This window comes from Anastrepha obliqua, chromosome 6, assembly GCF_027943255.1.
Source record: "Anastrepha obliqua isolate idAnaObli1 chromosome 6, idAnaObli1_1.0, whole genome shotgun sequence".
NCBI lineage: Eukaryota > Metazoa > Arthropoda > Insecta > Diptera > Tephritidae > Anastrepha > Anastrepha obliqua.
This window is the reverse complement of record NC_072897.1, coordinates 6,619,031-6,637,119: the sequence shown is the minus strand read 5'-3', so window position 1 is coordinate 6,637,119 and position 18,089 is coordinate 6,619,031. Positions and strand designations below refer to the sequence as shown.

At 38.6% G+C, this 18,089-nt stretch overlaps 2 pseudogenes; both read left to right on the top strand.

Moving 5' to 3' along the window:
* Positions 1-16,404: 16,404 nt before the first annotated feature.
* LOC129251039 (U2 spliceosomal RNA) lies at positions 16,405-16,522 on the top strand (annotated as a pseudogene).
* Positions 16,523-16,586: 64 nt separating this feature from the next.
* LOC129250950 (U2 spliceosomal RNA) lies at positions 16,587-16,767 on the top strand (annotated as a pseudogene).
* The last annotated feature ends 1,322 nt before the right edge of the window (positions 16,768-18,089 follow it).

The following is an 18,089-nucleotide window of genomic DNA, read 5'->3' as shown; positions in this document are numbered from 1 at the left end:
GATGTAACATCGTGTGGGTGTAATCTTTAATTTGTTGTATTTCCTGACGTCAGTGTTATTAATTGGGACATATATTTTGGGCTTATCATATGTTTTAATGTGCTGCTGTGTAGTTGGACTGCTGTTATTTTTCGACATTGATCTAGTCACTATTTTGTATAAATTTTGATTCTTTTCATTTATTTCTTTTAAGTCACTGATTGTAATGCGAGTTCTGCCGACAACCCATCTGTGATATAGGCATTTTCTAAGTTTTTTGTAAGAGCTTCTATCTCATTACAATAACTATTAGCTGGTTTGTTGTTCTGTCTGATACTCATTATTTTTGCAGCTAATACTTCTACCGATTCTCCTTTAACTGACCTGTTAAGTTTTGTGATTATTTCAGAGATTGTGGTTTCTGTGTCTATGAGATTTCTGGCATTCCCTTTTAATTTTGTTTTTATGAGTGAAACAGTCGCTCGAAATTTATATAAGTTAAATTTCTAATTGATTCTAATGCTAATACTAAATTTTCTAAATGTTTTTTAACTGTTTCCTGTTTTATTTGTATAATTTTATTGATACATTTAAACGATTTTTTTAAATTTTTGTTTTCTATCAGTAAAGTTTTATGAATTTCGGACCATTTGTTCATATTTGGTCTAACTCATTAGATCTACTCATATACTTTTTCTTTAGTTTTTTATTATGCATAGCATATAATTTTAATGCTAATATCAATAAGGTTATGACTGTGATTATAATTAAGCAAATTTCTATTAAATTTAAGCCAGTATTAACGACTACTTCGTTTACTACATTGGCATTGGGTTTATCAACTTTTGATAAGGTTTTTCCCATTTCTAAAAGACTATCTATTGGGGACCTTATACCGTAAATCAAATAATTTATGCAATATATTTTGTTTTTTTACATTGGATTTATGTATTTTTTTTTTTCAAGTTAATTCATTCATTAAGTAAACACATTATATTTAACATATTATAACAATTCAAACATTTTCATAAAATGACCTTCTGAGTAAATTTTATTCATTTACAGTCAAATTTTTATAAGGCAAACATATAATCGACAGAAGCCAAAGTTGTTTAACTTTGCCATGTAAAGAAATAAATGAAAATTATTTTTGTCTCGAGCGGTTAACGCTTACAGACTCTAACTGTCTGCATTCAATCATGCACAGTGTTTTATGTATATTTACTTAATTTCTTTTCTCTGCTGGAGCAGGAATTCCAGTTGGGTTACGCGCTCCCAGATTGCGCTAGCTTTTTCCCAGGATGGTGGTGGCTGCTGGTTTATCTCCCTGATAAGTATGCTTATTTCCCTCTTTATTCTGGTGGTGTAGCCTCCTCTTCTTTTTGGCTTGCTCACCTTTGGGATGGAAACTTCTTTTGGTTTTTTGTTAAGGCCGTTCCGTCTCCTGTATTCCTCCAAGGAGATTGGTTGCAGCCCTTGAGCTGGGTTGTTCATCTATTTTTATTTTTTGGTTGTAATGGCTTAACCAGGTTCTTCCTTCCGCAGCTGACGGATCGTTTTGGCTGATCACGTCAGGACTTAATATTTGGTGCTTTTTAGGGCACTTGCAAATATATTGTAATTTTTGGTGCAGATATTGTCAGCACTCATGCAACATTTTGCACTTTGGTTGTGCAAGAAACTTGCATTTAATAGCTTAGCAAAATCAATGCTCAAGCTGGCGGGATCGCCATGTAAAGAAATGTATTGATGTAAAGAAAGTATTGTTTATTATTTGAAATATATTTATTTATTTTATTTATCGTTTCAAGCTAGACATCCAGCATGTAAAACGATTGTTTTCCTTCTTGTGTCTTACATACTACGTACAAGCGTTTTTATAGTAATTTTTGTCAATGCAAGCCAATAACAATTTTTCGGTGTTTACTTATGTAATATGATTCTAGCATTCACGCGCCGCACATAAAATAATTACGTTAGCTATGTTTGCGTTTAATTTCAAGTGTAATGAACCTTTTAAGAAATATGATACTCTATTTAAACGGCACAGCAAAGTGAATGCATAAGTGGACAATAAAATAAAAAACTAAAAACAAAATGTTTATGAATATTAATGTTAAGGCATATCCGACTTATAATCATACTACATCTGGTGGGCCTGCATTAATAAATGTTTGTACGTGTTTTCGAAAATCAACGAGTCGAACCAACGCTTCCATCTGCAGTATTTCACGACTGATGTCTTTAATTTCTAATACTGCAACTTGCTCCCTAATACTAAGAATCATTGTCTGGTTTATAGTCCATCGGTTATGCATCACTGAGCGGACTCGGCGGTTGCGTGCCACCTAAACTAATTACTGGTTTAGCGATCTAACGATACCGATGATCAATAAAATGCAATGAGTTGACACAAACTGAAAGGGAAGCACAACGGTTTTCCATAGATTCGATGGTATCACTTTTAAGCTGGAATCGCATTGCTTGCTCATATATGACAGAAGAAGCTAGAAGTAAAGTTTTCAAGTTTGCAGAGTAACATGTCGGACACAGAATAGAGAAAATCGAAATATTAGAAGTTGATTTAAACGGCTTTAACTTAATTGGATATGTGCAACTTCAAACTTATGAAAAACATGACACATGTGTAGGTATGTTCATATATAAATAATTGTAGGCACATACTAACCTTTTCTCATATTTCTATTGTTAACATGGAAGGCATACAGAAAATCATATACTTCATGCTGATCGATTACTATCGAATTTCTCGTGTAATCCAACATATGGAAAATGTATGAGTAGTCTAGCCTTTTTCGATTAAACAGTGTCACGAAGGAAGTCTGTCCGGCGCAATAACTGTGTATTGTAGATAAGCGACTGGTAAGCTTCCTTGTTATGTCCCAACTGCAGGTGGTTATTGAAAACAATGAACATAAACATTGGCAATTCGGAATCACAATTGTCCAGCAATTCAATTGCAACTTGTGGCAATGAAATAATGTATATTTTTAATTAATTATAATGCCTGCGAAAGTAACAACAAAGTTATCGAATAAGATTCGACGCTAGCGGGTATGGTTATACCTCATTAAACTGGTATAATTCACTATCTTACAAACACATGCAATTTATGACGGCTCTATTGCAGAGCGTTGCCAAGATATGTTTATTTATACAAGTTGCTATCCGCCAGTTAATAACGCTTGGCTAAAAGAAGAGGCCTTATATAATATATAGAAAGTAAACAAGTAAACACGAATGTAAACAAAGCTAATCATTTTCAAGTTATTCATATCTACGCAAGGATGATAGATTGCCAGGTTTGCTCGCTAGGTCTAATGAAAAAAAAATTTTTGAGGAGAAGTTTGAATTCCACGCCACTTGGAATGTGTTTCACAATATTTAGCTTACATGTAAGCTATGGTAAAACTAAAAATAAAGTCGACAGTTGCGAAATTGTAAATTTTTTACCTCAATATTAGCTACATTTTTTATTTTCTTTCTCTTTCAAAAATTGTTTAAATAATCAGGTTAAGCAGTTCCTTCCTGCGCAAAATCTTCCGGAAAAGGCACTTCTTCTTATTGATAATCATACATGCCATCCCAAAGAAGCTAAATTAAAGAGCTTCGACGGCCAAATATCAGTAATGTGCTTTGTTTCAAACTGTACGACTCTAATACAGCCCATGGATTATAACGTTATAAGGCTTACCAAAATTAACTACAAAAAATCCCTCTTAAGTCATATTGGTGCCACTGCGAGCTATTGATTTGAAAAATGAATTATGCTTTTAGCTAGTTTAACCCTCCGATGTTCGGTGCCTTATGATGCGGTAAGTGCATCTTAAGGGTCTGCCCAGACCCATACAAATAATGTAAGAAATACGGTTTTAAAAATAGTTTTATTTATTTATTTGAACGGATTAGTATTAATTGCGAAGAGCAATTGGGTTTACAACTATATAGTTGCATGGAATGTTCATTAAGACATATGGGACGATTACATTTGCTGCAGTTTTCGAAGAAGAAGCAGCACAATGGTAGCACGATGACCGTGTTGAAGCAACTTGAGCATGTGATTGTTGCTGTGCTGCATCTGATGTCGATGGACAAGATTCCGGTACCTAAATTAGTAAATATGAATACATGCATACACATATCTTTATACGCGGAGATATATGTAGGTGTGTATATAATTCATACTCACCTTGATATTGAAAAGATTCCTTGCTTGTCTTATATGAGCAAACCTCCATACTAATGGGTTAGTCGCCCGTTTCGTCATATGTGGGATAACTAGCTGCCGTGCCAATTCAATGATAAATGAGCGCCTCTTATCACTCTGCTTTGCCGGATTCAGCTCGTCATAGGTGATGAATGAGGCCAAACCGGCAATATCAAGCATATTACAAAACATTGCCAGTGGCCAACGGTTTGTCGAGCGTTTGCACGAATAGCCAGTCAATATTTGATCCATTCTATCTACCCCCGCTTTAAATTTATTGTAGTCCAAAATTTGATCTGGCTTGAATCCTTTCAATGGATCGGTGCTTTGACGGTAATGGGCAGTGGATAATATAATTACTGGCTTTTTCGGCTTTGCCATATACGAGCACAGAGCGATATTATTATTGTGATAACAAAATAAAGTGGTTTTAACATCACGCTTCGGGTTAAGCAATTCATGCGGAATGAAGGTCTTATTTTTTCTTACGGTACCGACGAAAGCCACTCTACGATCCATCAATATTTCTGCCAAGTTGTATGTTGAAAAAAAAATTGTCAGCATAAACAGTCTTACCGCTGTCTATATAATTTTCCATCAATTTCATGACGACCCGTTCACCTTGATTCGTTTCTCGCCGGCCACCTGGTGGTTTTTCGGTATAAATTATACCTTTCAAAGGGTAGTTTCAAACAGAGTCACAAATCCACCACACTTTCATGCCATATTTTGCCGGCTTACTCGGAATATATTGGGTGAATCGAGTGCGCCCACGATATGGAAATAACTGTTCATCGACGATTACATGACAATCCGGAGTGTATGCTTTCTCTAAATTGGCCATCAGCATGAGCCATACATCGTCCAGGGCAGCAGATTTGCTTTGCTTCAACCTCTCAGCACGAGTACCACTGTTATCGAAACGGATGAAAGTAGTTAAGCTCTTGAACCGATTCAATGACATAGTGGCCTTATAAATTGGCATATTGTAACTGGCCCACAATTCTTTCGCTGGCTGAGAATTCGAGTGGAATCCACCAGCAATAAGTAGCATCCCAAAAAAAGCATACATTTCGTCTTCGTTAGTCATTACCCAAGAACGCTGTTTATTACTGGGATGCTTTTCATTCCATAGACGAAACGTTTCAACGGCTTTTCTGTTGGTTTCCCGCACAATGATACTTACGATTTCAGGAGACAGCAATAGCTTGAAAAGAGCTTTATGACTCGGTGACGCTCCTCGTAGTGGCCCTTTACGAGTAAAAGTTGTAACATTGTGACAACGAGGCCTTCCAGGTGGTGGAGGATTTGAATTCCACATCTTACCATCTTTCGACCTGTATATAAGGCCCTGGGTAATAGATGTGCTGAATGATTCCATTGTGGTTGAAGCCTGAAGGGCGATAGCTTCTCTATACAAATCCTCAATATCATCATGGTTTTCATCCAGAACAGCCTCTAACTCGATTTCCTGTTCTATATCTGATGCTTCTACGTCGCCACTTGTTTCAAATGGATCGGATCCTGTCCCATAATTTCTTCAATTTGTACCTGAAATCGCTGACGTTCTTCCGGACTCACATTTGCTGCACTTAGCTTACGAAGCAAAGGCGTCATCACATCAACTTCATCCATATTTACTTGTTCCATTTTGTTTAAAAAAACACTTCCCACTAATTAAAAAACACGTGTTCACTTTAATTTTCAAATGTCAACTAAAAAATTATCTCTGCCGCTGCCTCCGCTAACAGTTTAGTTCTTTACACCTAACGGTTAACCAATTTACATGAGAAGCTTATATGGGTCTGCACAGACCCATGTGAGCTTAATTAACGAAATTAGTTTAAAATTATTATTTTTACAACAAATATAGCAAAAATCTTAATTTTGCTACTTCATTGTGTTTAGCACACTACATTTTAGGAAGTCATGGACTAAGAAGCCTCAGATATTAAAAATAAAAGATCTACATACATTTAAAGATCGAATGGGTCTGGCAAGACCCATATGAACATCGGAGGGATAGTAGAGTATGCAATACCTATATCCAGTATGCTTTATAGCTAAAGCAACCCATCTCTTACTGCTGCGTCAATTCAGTCATCGTTTCAAAAACTGTTTGAAAAATCGTCTGACTGGGATTGTAACGATATGATTCTTATTTCGGAAATACGATTATAGATAGCTGATGTTGCATCCATTATTAAATTCATTGCAACTTTGCTTCGGAAACTATAACCATGCAGTAAGTTTCCTAATCTGAAATAGAGCAATGGATTGTTGAACCTCATTACTGAAGAAGCGAGTGTGTAAGTTAAACCCTGTCTAAGTTCAAAGTTTCCATTATATCCAAGTCAACAGCTCATATAAGACATCTAATGCATCCGAAACCCCCCCTGAAGGCCAGGAAACACGTGCAAGATAAGTTAAGCTGACAACGCATCTGCACTTACCGTGGGAACACCTTTCGACGCATTTATCTGCAGTTGCAACGTGCCAGAGGCCGTCGCGTAGGTTACCTTTAAGATTATTACATTTTTGTGAGTTAGTTACTATTCGTCAATAAAGTGAACCATACGGCACAAGCCGTTTCAAAAGAAACTTATCGCTTTAAAGTATACTTCATTAATATGTATAATAAAAACAAATAAACTTGTATTGCTATCAGTAAAAAAATTTTTTAATATGAATGGGAAAAAACCGCAGTACTTGTGAAAACCTCGAAACTTGAACCGGGCCCGGTTTTCATTACTTGCAAAAATAAGAGTCCTTCTGTGTCAAGTATCGTCTGTTTAGCTGCCGGTTACCGCTGATTGCCGACACAATTTTAACCCACGCATACTTTGAAGACATCATGATGTCGGCTATATCCTGGTACTAACGGATATTGTGATAGTGCAGCTAAATTGCCTCTAATAGTCACAAATCGTGGGCATACGAAAAACACATGCCTTGCATCTTCCTCTTCGTGGCATACTGGACATAAGGGCGAGTCACGTATCCAAAGGCGATGTACCATAGGTACAAGAATGTGTGTTAGGTAGAAGTTCAGCTCACAATAACTTCAATTTAGCCATTTTTCGATGTTTGGGATTAGCGTATAGGTCCTTTATGGAGTTTCCCTAACGCTCTTGGCACTTGAGTAAGGATATAACCTTCTCTGTTTTGATGATCATTGTGTGTGTGTATGAGTAAACAAAGCAAAAACTTCCACGAGAACAAAAATAAAAAAAAAGCAAATCAACATATTCACAATATTGATACAGTGCACAGTGTAACAGGAGTTGTAAAAACAGAAAATAATAAGAACTATATTAATTTTCAAATTTTCGGAAAAATTATAAAATTTCAAATGGATTCAGGTGCTACAATTTCGGTGATGAACTTAAATATTACATATCAACAAATAAATAGCCCAAAACTTCACGCAACTAAAAGAATTTTATACGGGTTCGGTGAAAAGCATATTCCAGTGCTGGGTGAACTGTGTGCAACTGTGAAATGTGGTAGCAAAATAAAACAAATTGATATTATGGTAGATAACGTTGAGAGTGGTGACAATCTTTTTGGTGTGGATTTGTTCAAACAATTTGGGTTTGAAATAAAGCAAGTTTCAAAAATCACCCAGAAAGAAGTGAAACAAGTGGACACGCTTTGTGAGAAGTATAGTGAAGTGTTTACTCCAGTACTTGGCATAATAAAAAATTTCAAAGCTACCGTGCAGTTAAAAGCAAACGCAACGCCTAAGTTTTTTAAAAGCCAAAAAATGCCATTTTCGCAAATGTCTGCGTTCAAAAAAGAAGCAGAAAGACTTACAAACGCCGGAATTTGGAAACCAATCAGGTTTTCGCAATGGGCATCGCCTATAGTACTTGTACCTAAACCGTATATGCGGTGATTTTAAACAAGCTGTCAACGCGCAAATAGATATAGAGCAATATCCATTGCCTACACGTGAAAGTCTATTTCACGCAATTCGCTGCGTTCAAAACTTTTCTAAGATTGATCTTAAGGACGCGTATCTGCAGATGGAGCTAGACGATGATTCAAAAGCAATCAGGGTAGTCAACACGCCGTTGGGGCTATATCAGGACCAAAGTCTTCCGTATGGAATAGCCAGCGCGCCAGTAATTTTTCAAAAGTACCTGGAGCAACTTATACAAGGCATCGAAGGGTGTGGCAATTATCTTGATGACATCATCATCACAGCGCCAACATTCGATGGGCACATGCAACGCGTCGAAAACATTATCCAAGTTCTTCAAAGCAACGGTATTAAATGCAAACAGCAAAAGTGTTTTTTTCTCCAGGAAAAGATCGAGTATCTGGGTCGAGATATCAGTGCAGGTGGAATTTTGCCAGACGAATCCGGCCTGGTAGCGATAAGAGATCTTAAACCACTAAAAAACATCAAGCAGGTCAAAGCCTTCATGGGTAAGGTTAAGTATTACCATAATTTTATACCAAACTTCTCCCAGATATCTGCCCCTATCAACATGCTACGCCGAAAAAACATTCCTTTTACGTGGGGCCCAATTGCCACTGATGCTTCATCTTATGGCATTGGTGCAGTGCTTTCGCACACCTATCCTGATCCAGTGAACGCCCAATCGCCTTCGCATCAAAGACGCTTGACAAACATCAAGTTCGATACAGCCAAATCGAAAAAGAAGGCTTATCTATAATTTTTGGGGTTAAACGGTTTCACCAATATCTTTATGGTAGACCATTCACGTTAATAACTGACCACAAACCGCTGGTTAGCATATTTAACTCAAGCAGTCATTTACCAACAATGACGTCACATCGGTTGCAACGCTGGGCCATAACGCTCATTACATATAAGTACGATGTCAAATATCGCAAAACTGCTGAAAATGGAAATGCAGACGCGCTATCACGACTACCGCTAGGGCCTGATGGGGAATTCGACAAACAAGAAGCCTGTTTAAACGTTAAAACAATTAATACGCCGATAGATCCAGACGTTATTTTAAAGCACGCCGGGAAAGATGCAGTTCTACGCCGAGTTACAGCCTTTGTCAAAAATGGGTGGCCAGAAAAGCTACCTCCACAAAACTCTAATCTTCGTTCATTTTTCAATAGGAAAAATTCTTTGACAATAATTAACAATCTTCTATGTTTTCAATCGGAACATACCCGTGTAGTTATTCCAGCATCTTTGAAACAACAAATTCTTCAATTATTTCATGATGGTCACTGGGGTACATCCAGGATGAAACAATTAACCAGACAACACGTATGGTGGGTGGACATCGACAACGATATCGCCAAGCTCGCTCCAAAGTGCAACATATGCAAAGCTGTAAACCCTGCTCCAGCACGAGAATACGAAGGTTGGCCTGAACCAGACCATCCATGGGAAAGGGTCCACGTCGACTTTGCAGGTCCGTTTTTCGGTTCTATGTGGCTCATTTGTGTGGATGCATTCTCGCAATTTCCATTCATTGCTCAACTGACGACTACAACTACAGTTGATACAATTTCTGCGCTAGCTGCAATTTTCGCTATCGAAGGAATTCCAAAATCTCTTGTAAGTGACAACGGTCCACAGCTCACATCAGAGGAGTTTAAGATTTTCTGCGCTCAGCTGGGTATTAAGCACTTAACTAGCGCGCCTTTCCATCCGACATCTAACAGTCTTGGTGAAAGATTTGTTAGGACGTTCAAATCCGCCGTGAAGAAAAACTTTGACGACGGACTACAGCTAAGAGCAGATGTAATAAAGTACTTATCGACATATCGTTCCATGCCTAACGCTGATGGAAAATTGCCTACCGAAATTCTACATGACTGACCGGTACGAACTTTGTTGAGCCAGATTTTCGAGACATCGAAGGTAAAAACAAAAGATGGAGCAAGCAAAAGCAAGTTTTGCATAAACGAACTGATCTTCGCTCAAAACTACGCTAACGGGGAAAAGTGGTTTGAAACATAATTACAAGGCAGCTCGGAAAAATGCTCTACGTCGTGCAGACTTCCTGCGGGTACCTGAAACGACATGTAAACCAACTTAAATCCAGGTTTAGCACCAACGTAAGTTCTCAAGCAGAATCAGATTTGGTAACTTGGGTTCCGAAAGCAGACGACTCTACACCGACACCTGACGAACCGAATGTGCAGCCTATGGAAGATAGCTCATCACAAGGGGATCTCCAACTTCGCAGAAGCACACGCACTCGACAGAATATTAATCGCTATGAAGCGAAAGATTTTCGTAAATAATCGTAAAGTGTTGCTTTGTATTATTTTGTATACCAATGAATTTTTGTATTGTATACAGTTATATTAAGTTATTTTTTATGTACTCATTTTCTTCCAGAGTGAAGTAGTGTTATAAATTCACTTATATGTAAGTTGTTATGCAACACTGCTTACACCTTATTACTTAGGTAACACTTGCTAACATAAATTATGCAACTCTGTATAGAATTTGGATAGAAATAAAGCAGTGGAGTTTTACATGGAAAATGCGGCGGTCTCCTTTATTACACTTATTACTATCGTTTAAGTACCATCCGGCTCAAGACCCTATTTCATTCTTGGACCCATCGGTAAAGAAAATATCCGTCAAACCTCCCTGCATGCATTCTGGATTGCTGCATTGATTACGCAATGGAAATCTGTCATCAAATTTCCTTCCAAATGAAAAAATGGATATTGCTCTGATAGCAACTTAAAAATTTCTCTGTGTCCCGAAGTTCCATCTTCGTGCCAGAAACCATATTTATGGAGTCTACACATTGCTTTTATTGCTTCCTGTTGTATCTTAAGATCCAGGGGGAGGAAATAAAGCATAGCATTTAGGGTATCACCAGAGGTTGTACTCATGGCACCCGTGATGCATAAACATACACTTCTTTGCAGCCTGTATAGTTCCCGGATTGTGGACTTAACCATGCTCCGTCGCCACACGACCACAGAAGCGTAAGTGATGATTGGTCTGATAAGTGCTGTGAATATACATAGGACCACAGCAGGTTTCAGACCCCAGTTTTTACCAAAGGCTCTACGGCATTGCTGAAAAATCTTCAATGCACGATTCACCTTCAGTGAAACGTGTGTCTCCCAGGTCAGCTTCTTATCCAAGATTACTCCTAGATATTTAACTTCGTTGGAAAGACCAAGTGTCACACCTTTCAGTGTTGGAAGACCGAGTCCATCCAATTTCCGTTTTCTCGTAAACAAGACTATGGTTGTTTTGTTCGGATTAACGGAAAGACCTTGTCTCATGCACCAGTCATCGAGTTTGTCAAGAATCCTCTGCACTTTCGTGCAAAGCCTCCTTAAGGATTTATCCGATGTTAGCGCACAGACATCGTCCGCATATGCTTGAGCGTGAAAACCGACTTCCTGCATCTCCACTAATAGAGAGTCTACGACGAAGCGGAGAAAGAACACCCCCTTGGGGACATCCTTGCTTGGCCCTGACGGTGATTTATTCGTCACTGCTCCCACAACAGTTAACAGCCTCTCAGAGAGCTTGGAATATATCCATTTTACAATGGCTTGATTAACTCCGTGTCGTTCGGCAGAAGAACATATCGAGCCGAAAGTGGCATTTTCAAAAGCCCCCTCAATGTCCCCAAACACGCCCATTGTGTATTCGTCAGCCTCCAGCCCTGCTTCAATCTTGCCAACAAGATCGTGTAAGGCTGATTCACATGATTTTCCACTCTCGTAAGCATAGCGATTTCTACTAAGTGGACTTCTCGGCAATACCCCCACTCGAATATGTTTCTGCACTACACGTTCTAGACTTTTCAACATGAACGATGTCAAACTGATTGGTCTAAAACTTTTTGCTAGGGAATAGTCATCTTTTCTTGGTTTCGGAATAAATACTACTCTTACGCGTCAATATTGGGATGGTATATAACCAAATGCAAGACAGGCTGTGAAGATCCTTTTCAGGGCCTCAATCAGCCTGTCTCCTCCTTTTTAAGCATTGCTGCATATATTCCGTCAGGTCCAGGGGACTTAAAGTTCACAAAGGAAGACAAGGAAAACTTAATCGATTCTTTTGTCACTATCCGACTAGCAATATACCAGCTGTACCTAGAGGTTCCACCGTTGCTACCGTTATTGTTCATGCCACTCTCTACTTCAGAGAGAGTTCTACTACCCGGAAAATGAGTTTCGAGTAGAGCATTAAACGATTTCCGATTTGGAAATGGTGTATGAACCATCAGGCTTTGGAATGGAATCCAGCCTTACTGAGCGGTCTAAATGAAGGGCCTTACAAAGTCTTGCTGTTTCCCTCATTTCTTCGACGTTACTGCAGAAATTTCTATAGGACTCAAGTTTAGCTTTCCGTACTTTTTTCTTATATTCTATCTGTGTAAGTCGATGATTAGCCCAGTCCTCTTCTGTTTGGGTCTGCAAGGACTTATTAAGAAGTTTTTTGGACCGTACACGAATCGTCGACAGTTCAGGGTTCTACCAAGGAATCGCTTTCTCCTATCTGCTTTGCCTGAGTAGGCACAGTTCCTCAAAGCAATTGACACTGTTCCCACTTTTCAAGTACTTTATTTTTGCAACAACGATATCTCCGGAGCATAGCTCTTTTAACATCGTTGTTCGATCAACCTCGGCATGATAATACATGCTCGCGGTCTTACATTCAATTCACAATGAAGTATTTGTCCCGACGACATAGCACCTAGACCACAGGTACGCTTGTGCCATACCCATTAGACGGGAGTGAAATACGTAAATTTTTTCAAATCATATCGTAATAGCAGGGAAAAGTTGCTACATATCAATACAAATTCAGGAAAAAAAAGAAATTTCAAATCGGTTAATATCTTCCGTTCGCGCATTGCATTTAAAATTTACAAATTTTATAGTAAATTGAACAAATATTCGAAAAATTGTAAGAGGTGGAAATGATGTTAGATAAAGTTCATTTTTTGTAGATTATTAGAACATCAGGTATAGTTTGAAAAGAAAAACGTCTACCGCTCTATCAAAGCCCCTACAGCCCCTGAAAAGAAGTGGAAAATGTCATTTTTTGTATAAATTTACGTAATTGCGGGTGGTTAGTTTCTCTATTTTAATTTTTGTATAAGTCTTCTTGAGTATATAAGTAGAATAAATTATTCCCCTCTTAGCGCGCCCACTGACCACACTATCTTAAAGAAGTTTTGTACAGCTCTTGGCCCGCCCTTTTTGGACGACTCAGAACTCACCGCGTGAAGGTGACTGTACGACGAGTTCCACCCACTCCCTTCCCAACCAACCAACCAAAGATGAAAAATTATTTATTCGGGAGTGGCAAAGTCTGCTTTAGTGTCAAATTGAGGCATAACTGTACGAGAAGTGAGTGCTGCTCTTATAAACCCATCACGTCTCTCGTTCCCATACACTTTTGAGGACGCTTGAGTTAATATACTAGTTTTACGCAACGCTCCACAGCTTGCGTATGGCATGGAATATTTGTTAAATCTATGGTTAATTTAGGTTTTTCTTTATCAGAAATTAATTGCAAGATATCTTCAGAAGAAAGGCTGTCTAAAATTGGAGGGCAGGTAAGTTTCATTTCAGACCAATTAATTAACTCAAAATATTCATTTGCTTCAAAGTTCAGTTTAGGAACCAAAAAGTTTCTAATATTTTTGTCTTTTGAAGGGATTTTTTTTATTTTCAGAACTCGCCTCAATCCAAGATCGCGGACATGCTCTCTGTCATCTACCACCATCGAGAGAAGAATGTTTTCTGGATGGGCAAAAAAGGAATTTGTTTGAATAACCTAACCTGTAACCTAATAACCTAATAACTTGAAGATTGTTCAATAAAATCATTGTACTTCTTTTGTTTCTCAGGTGTGTCTTTGTCCCTTGAATAAGATTTACGAAGAGTGTAGTATCGATCATGTAGATGTTTAATCTTTTGTACAACTCTTGTGTGGGAAACTATTGGAATCGAAGCCTTGGAATAAAGGGACTCAGTCTGATGAGCTACAGTATCTGCTACAACTGTGAAGCTTAACTTCTGACCAGAACTGGCAGCAGAAGATCTACTGACATTTTGTACCTCACTTCTTGCCAACATTGTATAATGTCGGTATTAGTGGGAAGGACCGATGACAGCAGTGGTTTAGGTGCACCAAAAAATGGGCAGTGTATGTCCTTACGAGTAAGAGACATGAATAAAATGTTTCAAGAGATTTAATGTTAAGTAATTGTGTAAACTATGTAATTCAAAAGAACATCGAATAGAATTTTTTTTGACCAAACAGCGCTGTTCGACAAGAGTGAAAGCAGAACTGGTAATGACCAGAGAGTACTAGCTCTTCCGTGCACTTCGTTTATCGGTATGCCAGAATCAAAAGCAAAATGAAAAGAAAGACGATGGAATACAAGTAACCATATGGAAGACGATCTAAAGCACAGACGTGTTGTAGTAGCCGTAAGCCGCTTTCACGCAAGCCTCATTTGGCATAGGCTTCCTTAGTAGATTTGGTGTAAAATTGGTAAAAGTTAATCGCTCAGAACCAGAGAAATGGATAGATTAGTAAATTAAAATTCTACTACTCAATGCTGAAAGTGCTATGTATAAAAAGGGAGCTCGATCTTTAATCATTTACAACTTCTACAAGTTTTCGTAAATCAGCTAGATTTGGGATAAAATTTGTAAATTTTAAATGCAATGCGCAAACGGAAGATATTAACCGATTTGAAATTTCTTTTTTTTCCTAAATTTGTATTGATATGTAGCAACTTTTCCCTGCTATTACGATATGATTTGAAAAAATTGACGTATTTCACTCCGGTCTAATACCCATGGTTCTTGTATTAGTATTATGTGTGAGTTTGTTTCCAGTTTTGCATGCCTACGGCACAGGAGAGCCGTAGATGCTTTGCCATGCTGCAGATTTATCTGTGAAAATATTACTTCAGTAATGAGACTGAGTATATTTACGCTTTTTCCTCCTCCTTATCCTGGACACGGAAATGGATTCTCCCCAGATGTAGGTGAGGTCGGCAAACGTACTTCGACTAAAGAACCTTGGGGGACCCAAGATCGATACCCAGCACCAGGTGGGAACCCGCCACCGAAGTGGTAGCGGATTTCTACCTGGTGCACGAACATAGTCTCCAGAGAGTCGGGTCAAGATCTTTGTTCTGAACACTTATGCGTAAAAGGCGTTGGAACAGTGCACCTTTGCGATGCCGTCCACCACGCTTTTCCCCTCGAAAGTCGGCGCGTCTTTCGACTCACCGATAGCTTTCCAAAGATAGCTGTCAAGATAGTCTTGGACAGTAGACCGTCTTGTTGGCCGTCTGTATGTATCTCCACCGTAATTGGCTTTGCTGCCATTCTCGCGAATCTCTCTCGCCGCGGCAAGGAGACCGACATGACAAGGGTCTGCTACAGTAGTTACGCGCGTTTTTCTGAATCTATTTTGGTACTTTTGACGAGCTGTCTGACTGCACGTCTATACTTGACAAAAGTATACATATAGATAGTAACCGGGAATGATAGAAACAAGATAACGCCCATCAGAGAGTGCAACCATTTGCTCTTCGCGATAAATTTAGTGCTTTTTTATACCCAATATGCGAAAATTTTGAAGTTTGGGTATTGTTCCTTTTTGAAGTGAAAACTTCTTTAGAATCGTTGGGAGTGATTTGAGAAAAAGTGAAACGAAAAAGCGACCATCTTGGCTTCGAAGCGTTATATTATATGTTGATATAAACGTAGCGACGAACTAAATAACTTTTATTTTTTCTTGTGATTCGAACCAAAGATTTTGGATCGGAAGCTCACATTGCTAGCCGCTCGGCTACCGCGCCATGCTGTTGGCGGTGGCCTAAAAGTTATTTAGTTACGAAGCGTTATATTATATGTTGATATAAACGTAGCGACGAACTAAATAAGTTTTAGGCCAACGCCAACAGCATGGCGCGATAGCCGAGCGGCTAGCAATGTGAGCTTCCGATCTAAAATTCTTGGTTCGAATCACAAGAAAAAAAAAAATTTGCATTGTAGGACATTTCTGATTATTTATTGAAAACAGGTTTTTGGCTTTTCTTATTTTTGGTTTAGATACTGAAAGTCAGTTTAAGTGAATTGGTATAAATATTTCGTACATTAATTTTTGTGAACGTGTAATTCTCAAAAGGTTTATTAGAAAATGTATTGACAAGGTAGTTTGTTGGTTGTGTATGGTTATCGCTTCTCGGCCTTATGGCTAAGATCAAAGTGTAGCTTAATCAGCTTAACATAGATAGATCCTTCATCGGAGGACAACAAATGTTAAACTGATTTTAATATATCTAGCGAACCGTCACTCTCGAAAAGAGTGCGGGAATTTTTTATGTATCACCCCGGGGGGAAATGTCCCCCCGGGGAAAACGGTCTTGAAGCCCACTTTATCTGTTCTTATCAGCTTAACATCTGATAGATCCTCCATCGGAGGACAACAAATGTTAAACTGATTTTTGGAAATGGGCGGAGTGTTTTAGTGGCTTGCTCCACCTCTGCCACGGGTTGGCCCGGTATTGCAGTACGGCCGGGATTTCGGCCTTGAATAAATACAAGAAGAAATATACTAATACATTTAGCTTTGGTGGGAAGAGACATAAATTTTTATATGAATACAAGTAGACGAAAATGGAAGAAATTTGTAAGTCTGTTTCTTCGGTCCGTTTGGGTATTTTTTTTGACAACATCGAAACCAAAGCATTTGTATCATATTTTAGCTATCATAAGCCACTCGTATCATTTGTTGAAATTGAAAACATTGAGGATGAATAATAATAAAATGAAGAAAATAAAATATGAACTTTATAGCAATATTATAATGAACCTATAATTATCCCGCCCCTAATGCTGCTTTCGTCTCATTCTCTCTCAGTTTGTTTTACGGAAGGTTTCACTTCTATCGCGTCTAACCGTTAGACTGGTATTTTTTTTATTTAAAGCTACCAAAACTGTAAGTTAAAAAGAAAAAAACTCTGTTAATAAACAAAAGAAGGTTAAAAAAGGTCGCCCTTTGAGGTCTTGAATCGACCCTGGGCTGTTGGCGTAGACCTTCTCTTTCACGTGGTCTCAAAGAAAAGTCACAAGGTGTTGAATCACAAAATGTCAGTGGCCAATTGGGATCACCTCTTCGAGAGATAACAAGGTCCGGAAACTTTTCCCGTAAAAGATCAATGGTATCGTTGCTTGTGTAGCACGTAGCGCCGTCTTGTTGAAAATAAACGTTGTCCAGATCAATACCATCCAATTCCGGCTATAAAAAATCGTTAATCATCTATCGAAAGCGCAATCCATTCAGCTGTAAAATTTTTATTAGAAAACAATTTACTTCAACTTACTTTTGCAATACAATGCAGACCGCGACCATAAAAGGCACCAAATCAAGACCAGCTGGATGCAAAAAGCAATGACGCAGCAGCAAGGGTGAGACTATGGTTGGCAAAGGCCAGATTGGAATTGGCAGCCCAAAAAACCGAGGCGGTACTTATCAGGGGGCGGAGAAAACAGTAGTAAAGGCAGCAGAGGGCGTGTCTTATCGACGGTTGAAGACACCGTAGCTTTCTACACTGCCCCGATATCGGCCGAACTAAAACATCCAGCATATAATATGCAGCACAGGTGCTTCGCCGAAGTGCAATAATGATGGCTTGTGGCTACAAAACGGTCTCAAGAGACGCAATAGGCGTTATCGTGAGAAAACTACCTGCTGACATTCAGGCAAAGGAATTGAGCCATCTCTATGGCAGGCGACGGGCTAAGCCGTCATTGGAAGTAAAAGCTGAAGAGAGACTGCATTCGAGAGAAGAATGGCAAAGCAGAAGGGCGACGGTTGTTTTTTGAAGTACCTCTATCGGTTTAATCTGGAGGACACTCC